Below are 26,760 nucleotides of genomic sequence, written 5' to 3'. Positions count from 1 at the left end.
GAAATTTAAATATCACAAATTACGATATGTTACAATATTTGTACACTATGTTACATTAAGTAAGTTGTAACAACCGTGTTGACTAAAGTTAAAGGGAGAGTTCACCCAATGAAAGTTTAGTCATCATTTACTCACACTCATGTCATTTCAAACCATTGACTTTTTTTTTCTTCTGCATAACACAAGAGAAGATCAGTTTTTTCGTCTTTTCTACAATTGTTTAACAGATCTAAAATGAAAAGGGCAGCAGACACTCTTTGCACTGATCTGTTTAAACTCTGCGTCAAATCCAGTTCTAAGTTCTTCCTCAATAGCACTCGTTGTCTGTATTTTGTGACACAACATTGTGGACGATGATGATGATGATGATGATGACGACAGAATTCTCATTTTTGGGTGAACCATTACCTTAGGCGACACAAATATTCAAAGAACTGCAACGGCAACATGAACACAACTGGATAAATCTTTGATTATTTTCTCTTAGATGTGGAGCAGAGTCAAGTATGGAGGCTCGAAAGCTTCAATCCAGTTGAACCCGACAACAGCCTTTGTCCGAACTTCATTCTTTATTACCAAAGAGTTATTTCATCATCTTTGAAGCATTTAATCCCAACAGTCCTCCTACATTCCATAACCTAGTCACATGTCCTCCACATCGGCAACTGACACAGTAGAAAAGGCTCAGATCAGAGATGTGACTGAGCCTAGTCTCATATGAGAAGGCTGGCACTTTGTTTCTTTGTATAATGAGGGCCTGACAAAAAGTCAGAAACCCTGTCCCAATGCCGAAGGTCTGTTCACTTAAAAAAAAAAAAAAAAAAAAAAAAAACTTTTGCTGATAATTTACTCACCCCCATGTCTTTCAAAAATATCCATGTCTTTCTTTCTTCAGTCAAAAAGAAATGAAGGTTTTTGATGAAAACATTCCAGGATTTTCTCCATATAATGGAGAATGATTATAACGATGAATAAGGGTCTTATCTAGCGGAAAGATTGGTCATTTCAAAAATAAATAAAATTTAATAAATGACCAGCCCATAACTAAGCCAATTGCCACATATCATGTCATAAAGAGCATACTTCACCAACACATTGTACACTTCTACTTCATAGAAGGCAGCAAATTGAGATTCAGCCAGCTGTTTTCCCTGTTATATCCAGTTCAAGACAGTAGTAATCAAGCCCCACAGTAAGAGTGTTCCCGGCATGAGTGAAAGACATGCTGACAGACATTAGCAAATGAGAAGAGAGCTCCCAGGCCGCGCGGATCCAGCAGTGCCTCCTAAACGAGCTGACTGACTCCTGACACCGTAGGGACTGAGCACTGTGTGTGTGTGTGTGTGTGTGTGTGTGTGTGTGTGTGTGTGTGTGTGTGTGTGTGTGTGTGTGTGTGTGTGTGTGTGTGTGTGTGTGTGTGGTAAATGCAAGACAAATCGGAATGACACTTAAGACATGTGGGAGAAAGTAATTTGATTATTTGCAGTGATCACAACATGAGAAATATCTATTAATAAATGATATTGTCTGATGTGTATTCACTTAGAACAATTCAGTTGAGGGTTTTAAGAAACAGATATATTTGTTTCAACAAACAACATTATCACAGTTTATGGATAAGCATGTCTGTGCAGTTCTCAGATTAGCTTCCGCAAAACATTATCGCAATGGAAAGAGGCGTATTATTTGATCATGACAGCGACGGAAAGATACAAATACTGCCAAAATGTTTTTTTTTAAAAAGTGTGCCTTCGCAAGCATTATATGTAGGTTGGAAAGCATTGAAAAAAGTAATGCAGTATTACAAATAAATGAGTATCATAAAGCCAAATATTTAAATTAGCACAGCATAAAACCAAAAGTACTGGTATGTGATCAGCGATCATATGATATGGTCCTGATAACAAACAACTGGTCTGATGGGGCATGGAACAGTTCTGCTAACTGGCGCAAAAACTCTCTTACAGATCATCCTTATTTTTGAGCCCTGCAATGTTTGTGTAAAACATCCTGCCAATTAACCCCATGGGGACCAAGGTGTATTTGGGGTCCTTGAGATGTTCTGACATGCCCTGACATTTGTACTTTTTTCAGTTGCTTATGAACATATTAATGGCACTATATTTAGTACAAACAGGGCTACCATAATATGTGAGCAACATGTATGTACATTGCATTTTTGAGAGAATATTGTAAAAGCGTGGTTATTGAAAAAACTAAAAATGAAAGTTTCTGAAATAAGGCCACAAGACACATACGAAATATGAGTCAACAAGACTTTTGACTAATGGATGTTGTGGCCTAGAGTTTACAGTAAGAAGTACAGTGGTCGTCAGAAGATGACTTCATCTAGCTTATTTTTTTTCTTTTTAAAGCTGATATCCAACAATTATTTGCCTGAGGCTTGGGGGTTAGTGGAAAGAATAAAAAAATGGCATCTGATAGGTCAGCTGAAAAAAGTAAATTCATTTAAAAATCATTTTTAAAACATAAGATTTCAACCAAGAATAAGTATTTAAGTCATTCAATATTTGCTTTAATAGAGGAGATGTTGCCTGGGAAGTAGGGGTGTGCGATATGACGATTTTTAATCGTGGACGATTAAAATGTCTCCACGATCTGCTTTTGAAGAAATATCGTAGTATCGTGTTACAGTGCATTCTATCAGAACAGTTCTGGCGCCTCCGTCTCATCTGTACAACGCGACGTAGCCTACACATCACACGTTAATGAATAGGTACGGGACACTGCAATTCACAAAAGTTCATTACTTGCATAAGCAAGGTTAAACATTTAATCCACGCGCTGATGCGCTGTTCTAACGTGCGCTTTCCTGACCGCATAAATTACCCCCGACGCTCACATGCACTAGAAGCCTGTCAACAGCGCCTGAATACTGGACTAAGTTATCTTTCGAGTCTTATTATGCTAATACTGTTAAATACACACAATGTTTACATAAACAGGCTACGTCTAAAGTGAAAGCAAACATTTGAGAGAATATCTGGTGTAATATGCGTCTATATTAAAAGCGTCGCGTGCTGGTCTATAAACGACAGAAGTAAATAGTACTGCCGCTTGTCCTTAAAGGGATAGTTCACAAAAAGAAGAAGAAAAAAAAAAAATCTGTCATTAATTACTCACTCTAATATTGTTCCATACCTGTATTCATTTCTTTCTTGTGCTGAACACAAAAGACATTTTTTTTTTAATGTGGGTAACCAAACAGTTGCTGGTCCCCATTAACTTCCAGGAGAGAACCTATAAAAAACAGGGGGACCAGCAACTGTTCGGTTACCCACATTATTCAAAATAACTTTTATTTTCAACAGAAGAAAGAAACTTATTCGTGTTTAAAACATCTTGAGAGAGTAAATTAAGACCATTTTCATTTTTGAGGGAACTATCCCTTTAGTGTTAATAAAAAAATAAAAAATAAAAAACACACAAGGAGAAAATCACTCACTGACTGAGAACTTTAATAGTAGCTTTAATAAGAATCAATTTATTCAGTGAAGTCTATGTAGTGTTTTAATTTCATATTTGTTAATTTAATTACTTTCTTCAATGCTACTGCTAAATACACCTACTGCATCTGAAAAAAAGCACTATTTATTTAATTTGAATATTAATTTGTGTAATGTTTATCTTGTCTTATTTTTTTAATATAAAAAAAAGAAAATAATGACAAAGATTTTTATCTTCGCCACTGGCCTAAATGTATGCCTTTCTTTTTTCTTTTGTTACCTAAGGATTTGTTTTTAACATTAGTTTGGCTGTAATGAACAGCCACTTGCAAAATATTAAAACCAAATTGAAAAAGAATCGTGATAAAAAATCGTGATCGTGATTTTCCAAAAAAAATCGTGATATGATATTTTTTCCATATCGCCCACCCCTACTGGGAAGCCTGTCTAAAATATTCCCATTATTAGGAGGTACCTGCATACAAGTCATTGACTGATTGAGCAGTGTGGTAGAAAGGCAGCGGCCTTCAGTTTCAGACATAGAAAGTGCGTGTGTGCGTCTGTTTGTGAGAAAGAGAGAGACAGAGAGACAGAGAGGCAGCCAGTCAGGTATGGATAAGCAGGTCTTATCTACAAGCCCGACAGCATTTATTTGTAATGCATCATGCACATAAAAGGACAACCAAAAGGATACATGCACAAACACACAAACACACACACTTTTATCACAACTAGGGTTGTGAATAACATTTATGACAGGACTCTCAACAAGCAGCCCAAGTGCCAAATCCGGCCTGTCCATCAATTTAATATGGCCATCCGACTGGCCCACTTGATACACAAGAGTGTAAAATTTAGCGGCAAGCTGAACAGCGCACGTTAATTAGTGGACTGCAGTTCGAGTCGTTTTCTGGCTGTTATTCAGCAACACCAGATTTAGACACACATATCTGATTTAAAAAAAGTGTTTACTGGATAATCTGACCCCAAAGAAAAGGAAATGTATCATTAACTTAACAAATGTCATACATCATACGCAACTATAATATATATATGGAAGCTTGTTTCCACCCCAGAATAAAAACACAAAGATAATTGTGACTTTTCCTCACAATTCTGACTTTTTTTCTTTTCAGAACATTTATTCATTTAGCAGACTCTTTTATCCAAAGCGACTTACAAATGATAACAATAGAAGCAGTTAAACTAATAGTAGGACAACAATATGTAAGTGCTACTGTATAACCCCTCTCAGTTTAATTTTAGTGCAGTTTTTTTATTGAATTGTTAGATAGAAACTCGCAATTGCGAGTAAAAAGTCCGATAAAAGTTTGTTATTATTTTTTTAAATGTTTTATTCAGTGGTGGAAACAAGCTTCCATAAATATATGAATATACATTTTTAACTAATAAAAGAAAACTCTTATAGGTTTATACAATGTATAATATTGCCTTATAACTGTGCAATTTCAAGTTTCAATAGAAAATACATACATAAATACCAAAAACTGCGCCCGTCAAGTCATTCAATTAGGGTTGTTGAGTAGCTATACAAAAGGAGAGCTAAAACATTAGGATAAAATATAAAGATTTCAAGAGAATATATAGGCAAATGCCTATTTGAAAGCTAAAATAAACATGACAGGATGATGGATTTTAGCAAGCAACTAAGTTGACTAATTGTTCCAGCGGTGATAACATGTAATTACCGGAACAAATGCCGTAGCCTTGGTTTCCTGCATTGATCCTTGCATTGATCAGCCAAATGAGACATTATTTCAATCAAAATCATGAAAGCTGGAGGCTATCGCACGTGTGTGTGTGTGCATGCGTGTCATTCATTCTGCCATCTTTTATTAAACATGACCTTAGGTGACCCTTACAGAAACATCAGGAATGGAAAGAGAGAGACGACTATAAAAGCAATACGTCAAAGTTTGATAAAACGTAATATTTTACAAATCTAATAAAAACGCAGACAGCTTAAAATTCTTGCCCAGAGTTCATGTCTGCTAATAATTCTTTCTTATGATTCTATATTGATTCAAGTATTTGATTAAGGCCACAAGTAGATTATAGTTAATATTCTTCAGGAAAATTGAAAACGTTTTGACAGAGATAAAAATCTTATTCTGTGCAGACAAAAATACACTTTCCAAATAGTTAAACATGCAGGAAACAAACTCACAGTAAAGTCAACGTTTATTAAAGGAAGTTTTACTGTATATACGACTGAGATTTTACATTAGCAAAAAATCATTTTTCAAATAAATGCTGTTCTTTTCATCAAAGAATCCTGAAAAGGGATAATGGTTTTGACCAAAAAATATTAAGCAGCATAACGGTTTTCAACATAGTGACACTGGAGTAGTGATGCTGAAAATTCAGGTCTGACATTACAGGAAACAAAATACATTTAAAATATATTAAAATAGAAAACAGTTATTTTAAATTGTAATAATATTCCACAATAAATTTAATAAATACATCCTTGATGGTGATAAGAGTCATCTTTATGTGGTATTTGATTTTTAAAGCTACACAGTGTAACTCTTTTAGTTTATTCTTAGCTAAAAACACTTAGTTCTTTCAAAAATATATGTGCTCATTAATGTATATTTACTTCGTTCAAGTAATAAAGTATTCTCGTGAGTGTATAATATGCCATTGAAAATAGATACGGGTAAGGGGTTCTAATGTCGGTCGCCATGTTGCCCCTCCATCTTGAAAGTACATTAGCCAAAGAGGGACATACCCGTCAATTGAAGCTTCGCATTTCGCATTTACGTTTGAGTTAACACTCATGGACGAGGTCGAACTGGAAGCCATGTTAATCTTGAACTACATTGGCCACCGTAGGAGTTAAAACGAAATCGGAATTGAGAGGAACAGAAACTAATATTCAGTGGATGGTCATTTACCTTTTCACCACTAGATGGAGGTAAAAATCACACAGTGTAGCTTTAAACGTGTTTCAAATCGGAAACCGCAACGAGGAGGGACATTACACTGGTTAAAATGGGGCGGTTTTGGTAAAAGTAGTTTTTCCTTAATAGTATACTGTTTGATCAACATTCCTTGATTAATTTTAGATGTATGGCATTAAAAATCTCTCGTGAATGAAATCAGTAAATTGGATATGCTTGCTTTTGTTTAAATAAGCAGCATAAAGTTGATTCTAGGCAAAACGTGATATGCTTCACTCAATTCAGTTTGGTCCTTTACCTAAAATGAATTTGAAACCCATTATAGACACAAATAAGATGTGGAAGGTACTCGGATACCAGAGGAAGGCCATTTTCCTCACACCTTTGCCTGCACACAAACAAACACACACACACACCCGCCATGTCACTGGCCATCTGTCATGTCGGACGGTCAATCATCAGCACCATTAATATTTCATGTCTCTTCCAGACAATCCGAATTGCAGTTATAATTCCCCTGCCCTGAAACAGCACAGTTACACACTTTGCAAGGCAGCACAACAAGCGCCCACACACTCTTCAATGTGTCACACTGCCAAATCGCTCACTCACAAACGTACCCGCCATGTATTGTGACACTTTACAAATTCATTCACACATTAACGCTCCATTATCCAAAGACAATATACACATGCACTCATACATTATGGCATGAGAACAGACAGCTCTACACTGCACATTCAATCTGAGTGAAAGAAACCTTGTGAATACATCTGACCTACACACAATCTTCTCTTGGCCATCTTAAAGGGTTAGTTCACCCAAAAAATGAAAATTCTGTCAGTGATTACTCACCTTTATGTCGTTCCAACCCCGTAAGACTTTCATTCATCTTCGGAACATAAATTAAGATATTCGTTATGAAATCTGAGAGCTGGATCACTCCTTCATAATTGATATCTGCCAACCCAGCAAAGTTAGTAAAGACATTGTTAAGATGTCCAAAGACTTTTTGTGCACAAAAAAAAACAAAGACTTTACAAGTCATGAAATTGTTTTCATTTTCCAATGTATGTCGCAGAAAAACTAAATATCACAATGTCATATTTTCCAATATCGTGCAGCCCTACAGTACACTATATAACTTTCTGTAAGATATACAGTACTACACTGTAAAAACGAACTTTTTGGTGTAGTAATATATATTAAATGAATCATCATAATTTTTACTTAATAAAATTAAAATTCAATGTGAACTAGAATTTTCTAAGTAAAATTTTAAATATCTACGCGTTTAATTCATGTAATAAATTAACTGGTTGGAAAGAGTAAATCTTATTATATATTTTCTTGTAATATTTAAACGTTTTATAGTCCCTTCACATAAACATAGTAATTTTAAGTAAATTTTAATAGAAAAGCATAGCGCGTTTGAATCCGCACATGCGCGTTTGGACAAGTCTAACTGCGCACTTTGGATCTGAGACGAGACGAATTGGCGGGCTGCTGCGTGGCTGCTTTCTGTCGTGTTTGAGGTAAGTTTGTCTTTCTGTTTTACATTTAATAAAACATGAGTCTGTGTGGGTTTTGATTGATGATTCTTGTTTATTTGACTCAATAAACATTAATGCTCACCTTACAACATGGCCTCATATTAGTGCAACGCGTGTGGGTTATCCATAACAGTATACTGTATATCGTTAACCCCCTTTTCACTTCCTAACGTTAACGTACATTATTTATATTGAATCGGAAGTTTTCAATAGTTTTATAGATTCACAAAGAACTGTTTTTCGTGTAAAAATGTCAAACTAAGTAGAAATTAGTAGACAATCTTTACCGTTTTTTAACTGCTAGTTAGCTAAAATTGGGCCTTAAAATTACCAATTTAATGTCAACCGCTCTTAACGTTATACTGTTGACTATGGAAAAGTTTGAATGCTCTTGCTGAATATTGTTCAGGATGGAACGTTTACACATAAAGCTATTTTTCTAAATCGTGCATAAATGAGGTCTTAAAGTAAGCAGGGCTGCGTTTCTAAAATCATCCTGTTTCTAAAAGTTGATTGTAGAAAATAGAGATCGTGAGTGGCAATCATGGGCAATATTAATATTGACAACAGTAACTGATTTAGCACATGAAAAAATAAATAAACTTGAAATGTACTAAACTGAAAGTTAAAATTGAAATGCCAAATTAGTGTTTCTCTTTTGGATTTGCACATTACAAAAGAAAGTGCTGGATTGTTCACTCCACTGTTGATATCTACAGTCCTTGTATAATTAACCCTTGCTCCCTGCATCAGTCTATTTAACCAAATTTCTGCTGTTGTACTCTTGAATCATTTTGTCACATTAGATCAAGGAGGAATTCAGGAGAATCGATCATGGGGCAGAGATTCATGTTCAGACTTGACCAATGCACATCAAGACTTATTGCCCTGATGAAGGCCATGGGAGGTGTTGTGGGGACCAACTGAGGCCATTTCTGGACAAACTGAGTCAGGTGTGTTTGATCAAAAGTGTGCTTGTTCACATTTTTTTAAATAAGATATACTTAATGTATTTCTCATACATGCATGTACATTTATTGTATAGCTTTTAATACAATATAGATTGCATTAAAGTAGCTTTACTGTATTAAACAGACAAAAGTCAAAAGTTCAGAAATTTCAGTAATTAGAATTTTAGTCATAAATTACAACTTAAATTTCAAATATTAAGAATCTGTACTGAAGATGATAGAGTTTCAGCGACAGTTCTGCTTTGGCCAAAATGCAAGGCAGACAGGAACAGGAAGTAGAGTCACTTTGCTCTAAGTACTCAAATCAGTCCTTGCGCATGAATGCTTTTGTGTTCTCACTTGATTTCATGATTGTATTTCATGATTTGATTGTATGAATAAAAGGTTGTGTAATGGTACAATATAAATCTGTTCACAGACACAAAGCCTTGAGATGGGAATCAGTTATCCGCAGCCTCATTCTCTACTTTGACGATAAAGAAGATGATAAACTGTGTTTTGAAGATGAACAGAGTTCTGACGGGCTCGGGACGACATGAGGGTGAGTCATTAATGACATCATTTTCATTTTCACAATCACGAAACGTCGCCATGGAAATAATAAGGAGATGTATTTTAAAATGAAAGTCGCACACTGGGTGGTCAGCTAGAATATTTTAAACTTGCGTGTGAAAGGTTAAACAGAGTCAAATTTATTTCACAGAAAACTGCACTCCAGTTTATAGCACCCTAAAAAGGATAGTTTACCCAAAAATAAAAATTGTCATTGTTTACATTGTGTAAACATTGTTTACACTCAAGTTGTTCCAAACCGTTGTGAGTTTATTTCTTCTGATGAACACAAACAAAGATATTTTAAAAGAATGTTGGTAATCAAATGACGGTAGCCATTGACTTCCATAGTAGATTTCTAATGGCTACAGTCAACTGTTTGATATCCCATTTTCTTCAAAATACAATGTATGTATGATATACCGTCCTTGTCCAGAAAAGGTAATACAGACATCATCAAAGTAGTCATGCAGTGACTGCAGTGGCTCAATTTTAAGTTTATAAAGCGGCAAGAATACTTTTTGTGCGCAAACATAATGACTTTATTCCACTATTCATTTCATGAATTCATATGCATAATGAAAGCATAGGTGCACTCGAACAATCATTCATTAAAACGCATAAAACTTTAGTTTACAAAGACGTGAAACTCACCGAGTGGTCTGGGGTGTTCACTGATATGCTCACACAAAAATCGCTGTAAAAGATGCTTTCCAACAGGTTTTATCGTAGTTTTTGTCCAAGTCCATTTTCTTCCTGTTTTCGGTCGAACTAGATAGCTAAGGATCGCGCACGCAAACTCGAACTAGATAACTAAGGATCGCGCACGCAAACTCGAACTAGATAACTAAGGATCGCGCACGCAAACTCGACAATTGACTACTGTGGATTTCGACCAAAAACAGGAAGAAAATGGACTTGGACAAAAACTACGATAAAACCTGTTGGAAAGCATCTTTTACAGCGATTTTTGTGTGAGCATATCAGTGAACACCCCAGACCACTCGGTGAGTTTCACGTCTTTGTAAACTAAAGTTTTATGCGTTTTAATGAATGATTGTTCGAGTGCACCTATGCTTTCATTATAAAGGTGGGGGGGGTGCTAACACAGAATCCAAAAATTCTCGTGACCGGAGCATCTGTCTAAAAAACAATCTTAACTATTCTATTTCATCAGGGACGATCTTAAAACAGGGCTTTAATTGTAAAATACCGAACTTGTCCTTTAATGCAAGTCAAATAAAATAATTTAAGCCATTATATTTTTGTTTCTCAAAAGAATTATATTTTTTCTTCTAAATTGTATGCAGGAAGACAGCGGCAGTGACATCACTCAGCACAGCATTAAAATACTGGTCGTTCGTGGTGCTGATGGAGAAGATCCAATCGATGTATCCATCCTTTTTGAAGGGAAGGAAATGCTGGAAGCAGCAATACCGTAAAGACAGTTTTACTGAATGCACCTGTGTCAAGAGATGACTGAATGTCCATTCTTGTATGAACATTTTTGATGACTGAAAAATAAACTGTTTAATTGAATTTTAGTTGTGTGATTTGTGAAAAATATTGAGAAAATGATTATTTATTTATGTTCATGATTATTTATAAAAAAGAAATTATCAATGTTTAAATGTTTAAATATGTAGTAAATGAAAATCTCAACAAAAAAACTTAAATAATATCTACTTATTTTACTTCATTAAATGGTAAGATTTACTTAAAAATTTCATAAAAGCAAGCTTCCTAATTTAAAAACAATAAATAAACTTTACTTAATTACTTTAAATAGATATAGCTTCTAAATGAAATGTAAATGGGTATTTTTTACTTAATTTCTTCATGAGAGTTTTGTTCAATACTAAGTAGATTTTACTTGATAATGGCACGCGAGTTGTACTTAATATTATAGCAGTAAAATTTACTTAAAATTTACTTGTGCAAATTGTTACGAGGATTTTATTAAGTAAATCTTACAAGTAGTTTTTTTCAGTGTATGATAATACAATACTTTTTTAATCTGGTGTGGTGAAGAGATGGCTCCCAGCTTAGGACCCCATTAGTATGCCAGTAGTATGCCTGATCTAAATCTGTTCTTGAGATAACTTGTAGCTAACGTGAGCTGTTTTGGCGTTATGTGTAGCTTGAATGCTTAATCCCGCTGCTATGTGCAAGATAATATAAAAGCAGCATTAGTATAGAGCTTTTCATAGTAGGTTGCATCAATAGCAGAGGAGAAAAGGCCGCGAAATTTAAAAATACTACTTTTATTGTGTCACGAAATTTGGTTTTAAGAGTTTTTCAGTCGAGAACTTTAAACATACAAATTAAAAGACATTAATGACTCGTTATAATGTAGTTCAAACGTATTCTATAATAAAGTGATTTTCTATGATTTTTAACCAGGCACTAAAGCGATTACCCATAAATCTAGCTTTGAACCAATCGGATTGCTTAGGACCACTCTTCAGTGGGACTCATCTCTTCACCACACCGGTACATAGTCGTTCAAAAGTTTGGGTCTGTAAGATTTTTTTCAGTTTGTTTGTTTGTTTTTAAAAGCCTCTCATGCTCACCAAGACCATTTACATGATTAAAAATACGACAAAATGACATGATCCACACATGATCCTTCAGAAATTCTAATTGATTTAGTTTCTTTAAGAAACATTTCATAAAATGAATGAATGGTGCAAAAATTCATCTTCGATGAATAAAAGTTTAAAAGAACAGAATTTATTTTAAATAGAAATCTTTCGTAACATAAATGTATTTACTTTAACTTTTGATCAATTTAATATTTCCTTACTGAATAAAAGTTATTATTTTATTTTAAAAAAAAGGTATTTCTTACAGACCCCAATATTTTGAATGGTGTAGTGTACCATGCTTGTACCACTGCATAGTATTACACACTAAATAGTGTTTTTAAGACATTAACCATTGTTATACTATGGTATGGCATCTAAATCATGTTGCACCATAATATATTAAAAATGTCCATGTTATTTTTATCTACAAAACATCACTGTACTGCCACAGTATTGTTTATTTTAATGGAGGCAGTATGAATAATTTGCTTGACAGAGCCAATGAAACGAAACTAGTTGTGCATCAAACATTTTCACTGCATCTGTCTGTCAATCATGTATAAGAAAATACTTTGGGGAGTAGACCTGATGCAAAACAACCAGTTAGGACTCAAATACAGGCACTAAAACTTGAGAATGACCAACTAGCTGTGCCCGAAATTACATACTTCAAGAGTTCGGCATTACTTCTCAACCGCTAACACATTTTGGAGCAGCAATCTCCTCAGGTTAACCCAAAGTATAACCCAAACTCTCTGTACCTCAAAACAACAAATCAGCTTTTTACCAAGTGCATATACATTTCTTTTTTTTAGGTCACCTAATCAATGTGCTTTATGAGAACATAAAGCACTAAGCAAACTGGTTTCATGCAAATCGTGTTATTTAATCTTACTATATCCACCTGACGTCAAAGTCATGTTTATGGATTATATCACAAATAGGTCCTTAAATCACAATTGCAGGTGACCACTTTCCAGTGTGTTTTAGAGTATCACCATGGGATTTTTACTGTGCCCCTGTAGCAAACCCCATTAAAAATGTCCTAAAAGCGCCACTGAAACAAAACACCATCGTAATGGGTTTATTCAGCAAAGAAACACACAAATACTTCAAGCAGCAGCCTCTTTTATGGATGCAAAGTCAATGTGTTGTGAACCTCCTTCAAGAGTTCTTCATGGAGCCCCCACACATCACATCAGACACACTGAATTCCAATTGAGCAAAACCCATAAAGCTGAAGTCTGCCTCTATACTTGTTTCTCTCTCTCTCTCTCTCTCTCTCTCTCTGCGTGTATGTCTATTGATCTGCCCACTCTTCCACCTTCCTACGCAAAACAAACACACAAATTAGCTAAACACACTGAAATGACCCCAGAGACAAGGTGTTTAATTTGACCCCTGTCCTTTCTCCTTAAAAAGTTTTCAGATACCTTTTAGCTAATCCATCAAAACCATTTGTAATGAGTTTCTGTAACCAGTGCCGTACACATTAGATTAGCAATTAGAATTTCATCAACATAACAAAATAGGTGTGCCCCAGGTCAGGAGACGAGAGAAGCGGCAAGTTCAAGGTCGCTAAAAAAGTTTTCGAATGGATTTTAATAAACTCTACACTTTGCTAATAGAAAAACATATATTTTTAGTTTGTACTAAGCTGAAGTGCCAGACTTCCAGTATTAGAGACATGCTAACAAATCGAAAAAAATTTATACCTTTTTCGTGCTGTTTGTCTTTGTGTGAAATTGATAGTAACCCAGCAAACAAATTTAGGTTCTGGGAATGTTAGTTTTTGGTTCCCAGAACGTTCCTAGAACTTTCCCTTAAGGTTAAGGGAACGTTCTGGAACATTCTCCCTACGTTATAAAAATGGAACGTTCCGATAACGTTCTTGTTTGGTTCCCAAAAAAATAACCTCATGGGACCATTCAGGAATGTTAGGGGAACGTTCTGTGTTTGCTGGGAAGCTAATTTCACTACCATAAAACGTATCAATCACTTAACATCATAAAAGTCACCTATAGTTTAAGGGGTTGTGCATTTTATATCCGTAATATTAGCATGGACAGATACTGTTTATAATTCCAAAAATCCATTCCAAAAATGCCACTTAACACTGGAAGTCCAGCCCGTTCTCATCCTTTAGCGTCACAGAATGCTACATGACAAAACGGCGCTATACTACGCACATGGCACCCTTTATCGTTAATATAACACGCGAACCCAAGGCGTCATAAATCTTTTAGCGTAATATGAGACTACCCTACCTCACACCTAAACCTACCCATCACAGCGCGTGTTATATTAATGATAACGGGTGCCATGTGCGTAGTATAGCGCCGTTTTGTCATATAGCGTTCTATATGACGCTAAAGGATGAGAATGCGTTGGGAAGTCGGATAGACGTGCAGATCATGACTTTATTTGGTCTGTCGGTCCATGACCAATTTTGGACATCTATTCAATGTCCAAACTAGGTCCACTATTTGGACGTCCAACCGTGACCCAACTTAGGCGTCAACGTTCAACATTTGAGCATTGAACTGGGTCATTTTCTTGGACCTCATTTGGACTTCTATTACAGGTGCAGGAAATTTACATGATTAAAAATGTGTTTTATATTACAAATATCAACATTGTTGTTATAAACATGATTAATACATATGAATACACAATTATTTAAGATACTTTTCCAAAAACTCCATGTTAATTGACACATATAAAAGTGTAGTGCTGTAGCTCAAACAGTAAAGCGTTGGCACTTGTGTGACGGCCACCTAGTGCAACACCAAGATCATGGGTTCGATTCCCAGTGAAAGCAATGGAATAGGAATGTAAATGTGTAATGCAATGTAATTCACTGTGGATAAAAGCATCTGCCAAATGCATAAATGTAAATATATGGTACAGAAAACATCCTTTAAAAACCCTTTTGAAACATGGGACTACAGTTATAGAAGATACTAAATTTGAAATTGAAAATCAAACAACCACATTTGGTCCCACCGACGTCAACATTAGACGTGCAAAAGACATTGAATAAAGACGTCACGTCACCTGGCGTTACAAAACAACCCCTTCAGTGGATGTCCAAAAATAACATAAAGTAATTTTGTTGTTGGTTTTTTTATTATTACATGTTGGTTTTTGCTAAATTATGATTTCAGCAGCACTAATTCTGATCGTACATATTATACAGATGATGCGTCAACATTTAGCTAAATTCATTACCATTTAAACTGTTATTTTCACATTTAGGTTCATATTTTTAAAACTTTTTCACACAAAAAGAAAATGTCATAAGCTATATCCAAAATTGCATACTATAAAGTAGCCTAGGTACTATAATTGCTTTGAAACCTACTTTGCAAGTGTATGAATCTGTGTATTACGAATGAAATTTAAACGTACTACACCAACCATGTTGTCACTGTCAGTGTCATGTGACCTACGCCACTCACGTACGTCGCTTCACTGCCATTCACAAACCCTCTCCCAGTAACCAGACAGTTTCTGGTCTCATTGACTTCCATACTACTATGGAAGTCAATGACACCAGAAACTGTCTGGTCTGGAGACTGTCTGGACAATCGGCAAAATACATTCGAAAATCGGCTGAATACATTCGAAAAAGGTAAAACTCAACTGTTTAACTCTGGGGGAGTGGTAAAATGAGCCTATTTCCAAAAAAAAAGTGGAGTATCCCTTTAACATAGTATGATTTTGGATGTTCTAATACTCATACTACACAGTACGAACGAATAGTATGCAAATTGTGATGCAGCCCATGTCCACAGGAAGTCTCAGTTCAATGATGGACAGATGGTAAAGGTTCGAGTCTGAGTCTGATCAGGTCCCCCACTATGAGGTCATCACACCTGCCACTGCGATAATGTCATCAGCAGGGGACAAACCCCACCGGACCCATTATACCAACCTCTCTCCATCTGCTTTATAAGAATGAGCTGTGACACACACAAGCCACACACACACAAAGACAAAGACATATCACAAAGCCACACCGAACAACATGCTCCCACTTGTTTTTCTTCCGTGAGATGCAACATGATTCCCTCTTGGGACGCAAGCTGTCGACTTTGTTAGTTTAGATGGTGTTTTACGACGTTTGGGTACGAAGATAACTCTCTCTCACACAAACACACACCTGTGGAGCTTGTGATTGTGCTGTCATTCCCTGTATGCATTCAAAGGTTAGCAACTGCTGTGTAAATATAAACAGTCATGAAATTTGCTCACATCACAGAGCAATATGAATTATAGCCGAGACAGAGTCTTATTCAACAATTAGCATATTGCCAATATATAAAGACACAAATGTGTACAAAAAAGTGAAAAATGACAATTCTACCATTATTAACTCACTCTCATGTCATTCCAAACACAAAATAAGAACGCTTGAAGGATTTTCATGCAGTTCCTTTCCATACAACAATAGTGTTGTGCATATCTGTTATGCTAAAACATAAAGTAGTAGTGCTTAGATGCTCGGCCTGACTGAGCTGTTTACGTGAAGGCTCTTCAGTCTGATTGAGCCATCAATCCGGTCATTAACAGATTATTTGTGTGCTTGTAAGCCTAGCTATTGTGAATTTCCAGGACATCTCACTCGACACCTAAACAAGAAACATGAAACCAAATTTAGAAGTATAAATAAATATACCTACATGTGTTTTTCATCAACCCTGTAAATTTTCCCTGGATAACGCAGAAGCTAAAGGGATAGTTCACTTTGAAATTCATTTTTTTGATATGTTTTATCTTACCTCAAGGGCATCCAAGATGTAGGTGTCTTTGTTTCCACAGTATTTTAAAATTTGATATTTGTAGGTCAAACCGTTCTTGTCTGTCAGTCATATAATGCAGGTCTATGGGGTCCTCCTCAAAGAGGAGGACCCCATAGACCTGCCCTCAGATCACTGCCCGCGCCCTCAGATCACTTGGACGTGGCTGTGGTTACAAGAGGTATAAACGATATAAATACTGTTCGTTTTCTCACACAAACCGCTCGTTTCGTGTCTTAGGCCATCAATGTGTACTTACATTTACGAGTCATTAAATCATGTTTAATTTGGACTTCTCTGTCCATGCTCTTTGAGGTGGTGACCATAGACCTGCATTATATGACTGACAGACAACAAAGGTTTGACCTAAAAATATCAAAATTGAAAATACTGTGGAAACAAAGACATATTGGATGCCCTTGAGGTCAGCTAAAACATATCAAAAATTAATTTCAAAGTGAACTATCCCTTTAACAATTCTTCACAGACTTTGCTACAGAAATGAGTAGCATATGGTGCGACAGTATAGGTTTTTAACAGACAATTTTATGTGGTGAAATGGTACATGATTAACCAGATAAGCGATTTCTGATGGACAGCGGACACAAAAGACCAGGAGGTGTTGCGCTCTTACCTTTGTTAGAAAATTGCTGTTTTCAGAGCAGTTTGATGTTAAAAAAAGCTTCAATTGTATTCATTTAAAAAAAATACTTTCACTTTTTTGTCTCTTTTTGTACCTAGAGCACACAATTTTCTACATTCAGTGAAGACTTTTTTATATTACTTTTGTTTTTGTTTTTTCTGTTATCTTGCTGACACTATTAGGCACATTTACATTTAAACTATCACTTAGTGTTTCAACGAAACACAATGACAAACATTTGTCTTGTAGTGCACTAGGTTTTAATCATGTTTGCTAAAAGGTTGCTACAATTTTTTATTTTTTTTTATTTTAGGTCAGTCTGTTGCCTGATTAAAATGTGCATTCAATCAGGCCTCAAATTAAAACATTTATTTTTAGACAGGATTTTTAAAAGGGACAGACAATTTAACAACAATATTCTGTTTGCTCGTTAGTTCAAAGCACTATGTAGACATACTATCAGATGGTTAGACGATCATAATAGAGATCATAATTCTTGTACAAAAGAAAAACAGTTCAGAAAGTTGAAAATGTCACAACTAATGATCACAAAACTAAATTACGATAGCTAATTGTGGTGAAATCTTGGCTAACATTATAAGTAAGTGGACCTTACATTTTTGTCTGTTCCCTACAAAAATCTATCGTATAATTTCAGAAGACTTTGAAATAAAGCCCTCAAGTGATATGGACCACATTTATCAGAATTTTCTGGTGCCTTAGTGTCCTTTTTGAATCTTAAAAGTTCCCACAACAGAAATAAAGCCGAATGGGTGGGTAAAGGACTGTTTTTATTTTCGGCTGAACTACTATCCCTTTAAGGAGTTAGTCGCAACACATGGAATGAGTTGTTGAATGGTAAACTGAGAAGAGGATCTAATCCAGGATTTGTCTTTCCCAACACTCCTCTTTTGCCATATTTTTCCTTTCTTTTAGCGTTTCCCTCACTCCCTTTTTAAGATAAATCAATGAGATGAATGATTAACACACACCACGAATGAATCAACTGATTGTGGTAAATCATGACTACAGTGAGAGGCAATTTCCCAGATTCTGGCAAGCACTTCTAATGTGAAAAAAAAAAAAAACCTTACAGAGGGGAGGGAGAGCGAGACCAAGAGAGAGACGTAAACACAGTGAATACAGGTATAGGACCTGACAGGCTTACACCTCGCACCAATTATCCGTTCCTCCCAGTATCTTTAACAGCAGTCACAATGTGCTGCCCTTTCTCCTTTCCCAAGTAGCTGTGTCTTTTACATTCTGCTTCAGCTTGCAGGAAAATAAAACTGCTAATCCAGCTGACGTTAAACACAGCTGGTCTTTCTGCTGTATATTTACCCTCAACTTTTCCTTAAGATGTATTTCCACTCCTTCTATCCTCCTTTCCTTTTCTAGAGGGAAAATCTACACCGAGCACGTGGCACATATCCAGTTCCATAACCTCATTTTCCTGGATTTCTGGATTGTGAACCATGAATAGAGAAATGTTCTTTTTTTTTCTTCCCCAATTTTGGAAAAGGGAGGGTTTCAGTCTGCTAAAGACAAACAAGTCAGCGTCTGAGAGCAGTAATAGTTTCATTAAATGTGGAAAGTGGAGACAGGGTCAGACAGTGGCATTACGTACAGTATTTCTGTGGGACTCATTCATTTACTCAGCATCCAGCAAAATGTACCCCATTCCAAGAAGATTTTTTCTTAAAGGGGCTATATGTTAGAATTTTTATGTATTGATTGCATTATTTGCCAAAAGTATGAACAGCTCGTAACGACACATAAAAAAACAAGACCTTCCCTGACTTCCTAGATTGTCTATGAAAGCCTGTTAACAGATTTTTTTAAATAAAAAGGATCCCAAGAGCTTCTCTTTCCTTATAAGACACATGCATTAATGCTTATACAATGTTCGGGATAATGCAGAAAGAGCTATTCTGTGCTGTAAAGTCATGCAAAGAAAAGGGATTAATTCAAACTATTGTCTCACATATAGCCAGATAAAGTCGATAGTCCCAAACATACTTTATAATTAAACTAGCAGTAACATTTTAATTACCTCATCTGTCAACATGATGCTGGTGAATTGCAGAGCTGGTGCAAACATATCCACATCGCCATGATCAGATGCTTTCTTTACTGTTGTTTTCTGGGAGGAAAGTGCACAGCACGTTTACATATTCATCTAAACATCGCTCTCAGCGGCATGGACGCCGTCTGGATGTTCGTTAGCAATATATCGCTACTAAGGTATTTCCAAATTGTTTTAACTTCTCAGCAAAGAACAAAAAACAAGAACTTCGCCGCGAGTAGATTGGGTTCGAGCAGTAAGTTGCAGGCTGCAGTTCACTTAACGCTATTTAAAAAGGTTTCTGAATTCTACACGATTTTTTTTCCCATGTCCCCATCTCCTTTCCTTACTGTCAACAGAGTGCCGAAGTTACGACGTCACTCTGTAGGCCAAAACGCGGAAGTGAGTTAGCATTTTAGCACTACGGGTCCCTCGCTCTAAAGTCTATGGGATTTTTGAATGGGTTTTTACTAAATCGCCTGAAATAAGGTCTGTGGTGAACAAAGCCTCAAAACATTTTCTCGTTTTGATCTATGACATAGAACACAAAGTTATAACCTGCTTGTGGTTTTTTAAACTTTATTGTGTCTTTTGGAGTTTTTTAAAAACTTTATATAGGCTTCAAATGTTAGATTAACTTGTAAAGATTATCTTGATAGACAAAACGTGTAAGGGTCACAACTCTTTGTTAAACACAGATCTTATTTTTGCGATTTAGCAAAAGTCTGTGGGGAAAATGCATAGCTTTTCGATCGAGGGAACCATGCGCTGCTAGCTTCCAAGTTGTCCAACAAAGTGACGTCATCACTTTGGCACTCTATAATGGGATCATCATCATCATCATTAAAGTCTCTTCTTATTGGATGAATGAATAAACAAAAAAAAAAAAAAAAACGTCAGTAATACTGAGTACCAAATCAATTCATTACCTGCTGCTGTCTGAATGGCAGGCTGTTACTGTTAAAAGTCACCATGAAATCAAATGGCGTGTGAATACAGCCTAATAGACCTGCCACTGTCAATTATGTTGTTAATATTATTAATCTGACAACAATATTTACAAAAAAGCAGAAAACTGCATTCTTGACTGCTTCAATATACAGTAGTACAGCTCTCCACAAATAGAATGACTCTTAAATGCATGACTTGGACATCTCATCAACACATCAGTGTGAACTTGCTACTGTGAAGGTCAAAGAGCTTCATTAACAGCAAAATGCAAATAAAGAAGCATCCTGTGTGTGACCTAACCATCTAGAGATCCTAGGAGAGCTTCCTAGGATAGGTCTCTCACAATCACATTGTCCATGTGTCCATAACCAACATTTTGTCAGGCATGACCCCGCTTTCATATGGAGTTCCTCAGGGTTTGATTTTAGGTCCAATTTTGTTTTTATTGTATATTAGCCCACTTAGTGAAATAATTCGTAATTTTATTAATGTGTCCTATCATTTTTAATGCTGATGATATTCAGCTATTGCTCTTTCAATGAGTCAGAGTTAGGTAAATTAACCGATTTATTAGAATGCCTGTCGTGCATTAAGACCTGGTTATATAATAATGATTTACAACTGAATACAAAAAAGACTGAAACGTTGATCATTGTTCCGGAACAAAAACGACCTCAAATTAAACAACACCTCTGTTCCCTGGACTTGGACAAGTGTTTTGTTCGCCCAATCGGTGTCTCTGGATGGTAATTCTAGACAGAGGATTTTTTTTGTTTGTTTTTTTCATTTGAGAAATAGCTCTAAGATCAATGCTACCTAAAGCTACAATGGAATTGATCATTCACGCTTTTATCTCTTCACGGCTAGATTATTGTAATTCTCTTTTTACCTGTTTTAACAAATTTTCTCTGAGCTGTCTCCAAATGGTGCAAAATGCAGCAGCCAGGCTAATAACAGAAACCAACAGAATGGCACACCTTACTCCAGTCTTATTTAATCTCCACTGGCTTTCAGTAAAATATAGATTTGAGTTTAAAATTTTAGTCTTAACTTTTAGAGCACTACATGGACAAACCCCCCAATATATCGCTGACATGCTGACCTCTTATTCTTCTGGCCGTCTAAACCACCTGATGGTCCCCAAAAACAGCAAAAGACATTACTATTCAGACAAGCCTTTAGTTGACTGAGCTATGTTTGCATGTTTCTGTATGATGCGTCTTAATTGTTAATATTTGTTAAACTAAGCACTTTGTGATATTATCTGTGATATATAAAGTTTACTTACTTACTTAACTACTTACTAAAGGGTTAGATGCGGACATGTTTGATTGATCATAAAGTTTTATCATTAAAGGTTCTCAAGAATGTTGGATAACCAATCCAAATTCAAGTTTATATCACTGAACATATCAAATCTATTTGGAAGAATATAGTCTCTAGCCTTTAGAGAACATGTTTCTGTTTAAATATTCAAATTAAGTTTGCAAAATGGACACAAGCAGTCGAAGTATTCCAGACAGCTGAGGATTTGAAATGTTGATATTTGACCTTTCAACTCAACATCACTTAGTTTCAGACAGCAATGACATATAATTTAGTATAAGATCCAATTTCAGCTCAATAAATTAAACCGCACATTGAAATTCCAGAAAGTCAAATGCTCAAATATCGTTGATTAATTCAAAAGCCTTTGAAAGCTCTGAATACTTGCTGAGGTCTTGTGTCCAAAAACATTTCAGTAATGTTTCCTGGGTAAACTGAATTTTTTTTTTTCCAGTTCTCAGCTCTAATGGAAAAGTCAGCGAAAATGGGCCGCCTTCTAAATCTAGAGCCACTGCCAATGTTTTATCCCTCTCAACAAATGAATAAAGGATTATGGATTTGACATAAAGTATAAGAATATAAAAATCAAGGCTCATATTGACAATGATCTAAGTATAAAACCAACAGTGCAAAGAGCCTTCCAAAGATAACTGGCTCTTTGTGGTCATTTATGCATATAGCTAGACATCCTGACCTGTAAGTGTGTATCTTGAGTGCTGCATGTGTGGGAGGGAAAGTGTGAAAAGTCTAGGCAGACATGTTCCACAAAGAAATCATATTTTTTTAGCAACTTATACCACACAAAAAAATGACCCATCACCAGGAGTACAGACAGGACAGAACTAAATTGGAATGATTTAATGAATCATGGATCCTGATGTAGAAAGTCTAAATAAAGATATAATAATCTACACAGAAATTTTGATGTGGAAACAATTTTCACTCAGAAATCATTTCACAAACAATTACAAGAGAACAATTAACACATTAAATTTGATGTGAAAACTTGAAGTAGAATAACTGAAAATATATTTTTCGCTAACACTTTAGTTTAGGGTCCAGTTCTCACTATTAACTATGCTTATTGCTGTTTAGTAGTACTTGTTTAGTAGTAGCACATATTAATGCATTATTCCGCATTAACATATTCTACATCCCCTAATCAACCCAGTCCTAAACCCAACAACTACCTAAGGCAAAAGTCATAGTTCATAGTTAGTTAATCATGAGAATTGGACACTAAACTAAAGTGTGACCATATTTTCTTTTAAAATGTACAATATTGTTTTCTTGCAAAACTCCAAAAAAAAATTCTTATTTAAAACTTCATCAGGACCCTTTTAATAAACTGATATTTAAATACATATCTTCCTTATAATCTTCAGAACTACATAAAGATGACAATTATTTATCTGATAATTATAATTCAACACCTGTTTTAACACTCTAAATGGGTAATTAAACTATTCCAACATCACACTTCATGTGATAACACAATAAATGTGTTAAATGCGTCTCTTTTCGACTGCACGATAAATCTTAACGACTTTGTGAGGTTTCGCATCTAAAATAGCTCAAACAATGATAACCGGAAAGTTTTTCAAAGAACTTAAGTTCCTTCAGGTTGAAGACATTTGACATACACCAAATAAAACCAAGCATCAAGATCACACCGCCTTCTTTAAAGCAGACCTTTAAAGAAAACCTCTTGCTATCAAAGTCAATATGGATGTTTAGTACAGAAAGGAACGTTAGTATCAGAATAACTCAGACAAACCCCATACTTCAACCCAGTAGTAAATCGGTTACATGACATGAATATTCCTGTCAACTGACTGAAAATTACAAGTTATTCTAGATAAATAATTGGATAAAACAATGTGTTATTGATTCTGGAATAGAATAAACAGGCATGTGGTCACCTGACCACAGCCCAACAGCCGAGTAACACCAATTCAATGCAAATTGACTTGCATTTGGCGCTTTTTGAACCCTGGCTAACATGCTAATATGTGTCACCGCAAGCTCGTACATGAAATAAAAGTATTAGAAAATATAACATTTTGCACTTTAATAATTATTTAAGGCTATCTCACGATTTCAATCATCAGTCACTGTAAAAAAAAAATATTTTCATGATTTTTAATCACAACATTTTTTTCTTTTGTCAAATCAACTTAAATAATTTATGTAGTTCAGATAACATAATATTTTGAGTTTCTTATGATTAAATCAATCTCCTTCATTGTATCAACTCAATTTTTTCCATTTCAATTAACTTAAAAATTAAAGGCAACCAGGTTACTTCATTTTTTAAGTTAAACCAACAATATATTTTGCGCAATTCATGTGGGTAATACTTTTCAGACCGGAAAACATGGAAATCCATATAAATACAGACAGATCACATGCCTGAATAAAGGATGAATGCTGTTCTTGAAGCACCACATATTTTTAATGTGTTTGAATGATAACTCCTTTCAGTTTCACAAGTTCACCAGTCATTACTGTACTTGGAGATTAGCTTTTCTGGTTTTTAATTACCTTGTTGGCCAATCTTTATATTGAGGCTCGGCTTTTAAAAATGAATCTTTGAATTGAAGATTTTTCAATGAAACCGCTCAAGACAGATTACAATACATCAGTGGTCTAGCTTGTTAGATCATTTAAATAACACTGAACAAGCCACTTTCATAAAAATGTTTGAGTAAAAAGAGACTGGAAAGAGAATACCTTTTTCCTTGCCATTAAACTCACTAAAGTCTTACATTTTCTAAATTGACATGAATACCTCATCGGATAGTGATAAATGTCTTTTATAACTTTAAATAGCTAGTAAGATAAAAAGATTGCAGATTAGATGCGTATTTAAGATAGTCACAGAGCATCCGAACACATCAAATGCATAAGTATAAATATTCACGGAAGAAGCCACAAATATCTCCATTGCACTCAAGAAAATTAAGAATATGCAAAAATGATGCATAAAACCTGGTACTGTATAATTCATGCAAAATCTGGTGCTATTCAATAACATAATCCTTTAATTGCTTTGATTTATGTGAAAGCTCCTTTTTGGAGTACCAACAAAAAGGTTCTTTGCTAAATCTACCATTTAACTCACACACACACACACACTTGCATTTTGCATTAATGAAAATGCAATCGCAACTGTGAGTGTAAATGCAATTAAGAAACATTTAAATGATCGTTTTGCTACAGTTTTTGCTTCAACATGTTCAACATATCTAATCATTTCTGTGAGACATTTATTTTAATTTTGTGATTTTTTTACATATTAAAAGTGTATGAAATGTCAAATGTAAATTGTATAATTGATTTTTCATTTAGCACCAAAGTTGCACAAATGTAATGGAAAATGTACATTTAAATACAGAAATGCATTGCCATTTCACATATTGCATTGTCATTTTGCATATTACATTTCAAACTGAATATTGCTATGCTTCCATAGAGTTTTGATATCAGCATGTTTAACAGTGTAAAAAAAAAACTTGTGCACAGGCCAAATCCACACGAAATCATCTCAGAGAAATAAAGAGTTTCTGATACATTTTGCCTAATGGGTAAATTACAGTAATTTAAAGCCTGAAACTCAATTAATAAAAAACTGGACGCCGACCAAAGTGATATCTAACTGTCCAATATAACTCTGGAAAAATATCTATACATAGAACAACAGATCAGCCAAATTTAAAAAGGGGAACTCATTAGCATACATTTTCATTAGCATACGTAAGTGTAGAAATGAAGACGGTGGGCAGTGGATAAAACAGGCTTAACTTGAGTCTAAGGAATTCAGAATGTGTGTGAGTGTGTGAGTGTGTGTGAGAGAGAAATCAGTAATCAGCCCATGAGAAGTTTAGAAGTAAAGAGGATTAGTTCCAAGTTGGAATTTCAGAGGACAAATTGGGAATTGGTGTGAGAGGAACTGGGAATTTAATAAAGAAAGGAATCTAAGAAGTGCTGGTTCATGACAATAGAGATTACACATGCAGTTGCTGGCGTACACATTCAGTGGTGGTGTGTGTTGGAAAAGTCTCCCAGGCTGTTTTTAATTCAATGCAAACTCCCAGTCCCAGTTTTGAAGTTTTCATGATTTAAAGTTACAGTCATACGTGGCACCATATACCCAACACTCTCAGTGTCACTGTCAACAAAACCAAAAAGCAATACTATAATGTTTTTGTATGGTATGACTAAAAGTGGTCAGTGTAGCAATAATATTCCATCCATTTGACCCATTCGCATACATTTGCAGACCAGCTGTTAACATGATAGGTGGGCATTATCCCATTGGCAGGGTTTTGAACTAATCAAAGCACTCAGGCAAAAAGTCTGATTGTGTGAAAAAGTGATTGTGATCATGTTTGCAACTGGTCCTCAAATTCGCCATATATTTGATATATACAGTGAAGTAGCTCACCAATACCAGTAGCTGAAAAGGCTCCCCACACAATAGCCGCGTTTCCACTGCCGGGCCAGGGCCGGGCCGTGCTAGTGCGTGCCAGGGCCAGTCGCGTTTCCACTGTCACTTCCGGGGCTTGATCGGGGCTTCCTCAGGGCCAACGGCCAGGATTTCTGGCCCGTCGAATACCTTGGGCCAGAGGGGGCCAGCTCGGGCTAGAGGCGTGCTCAAGGTAAAAGGCGGAGTTTATCGGTGTTATGGAACGTTATGATCTGAAGCAAGATGCACATGGTGTCCATGTTTAACCGATAACCGTTTAAAATTGCATAACATTTTAATTTGAACTGTAGGCCTATGCCAAATGCTGCGCAACAATATATAGGCTATATATAGCTACATATCGACGAATTTTCAGATATTTGTTTGATTTTTTTGCCCCTTAAACATTTAAAATATTTGACAAATTAATATGAAAAAAATATATAT

The 26,760-nt window shown here is 35.5% G+C and overlaps 1 protein-coding gene and 1 long non-coding RNA gene across 4 annotated transcripts in view; one reads left to right on the top strand and one right to left on the bottom strand.

Moving 5' to 3' along the window:
* The window catches only part of sdk1b (sidekick cell adhesion molecule 1b), a 269,066-nt gene that overhangs the window by 171,308 nt on the left and 70,998 nt on the right, over window positions 1-26,760 (bottom strand). The gene's annotated exons all lie outside the window — the stretch shown is intronic.
* On the top strand, window positions 7,572-11,009 carry LOC148978759 (uncharacterized). Its single transcript, XR_016168915.1, has 4 exons — window positions 7,572-7,929; window positions 8,754-8,900; window positions 9,337-10,101; window positions 10,255-11,009. It is a non-coding gene; the product is annotated as an uncharacterized LOC148978759 (long non-coding RNA).

The sequence above is a fragment of the Pimephales promelas genome, chromosome 6 (genome assembly GCF_988280905.1).
Source record: "Pimephales promelas chromosome 6, fPimPro1.hap1.1, whole genome shotgun sequence".
Classification (NCBI taxonomy): Eukaryota; Metazoa; Chordata; class Actinopteri; order Cypriniformes; family Leuciscidae; genus Pimephales; species Pimephales promelas.
Note: the sequence above shows the minus strand (reverse complement) of the source record. Positions and strands in the feature narration are given on the sequence as shown.